Here is a 279-nt window from a genome sequence, read left to right on the forward strand (position 1 = left end):
GGAAAGGAAAGGGGGGGCGCCGCTCCCCCTCCTTGTCCAATTCGGACTTGGGGGGGGGGGGGAGGGGCGCGCGGCTGCCCTTGGCCTCCTCTCATCTTCCTCCACTAGGCCCATTAAGGCCCATTAAGTTACCGGGGGGTTCCCGTAAGCTCCCGGTACTCCGGTAAAATGCCGATTTCACTCGGAACACTTCCAATGTCCAAACATAGGCTTCCAATATATCAATCTTCATGTCTCGACCATTTCGAGACTCCTCGTCATGTCCGTGATCACATCTGG

The sequence above is a fragment of the Triticum aestivum genome, chromosome 3B (genome assembly GCF_018294505.1).
Source record: "Triticum aestivum cultivar Chinese Spring chromosome 3B, IWGSC CS RefSeq v2.1, whole genome shotgun sequence".
Lineage (NCBI taxonomy): Eukaryota > Viridiplantae > Streptophyta > Magnoliopsida > Poales > Poaceae > Triticum > Triticum aestivum.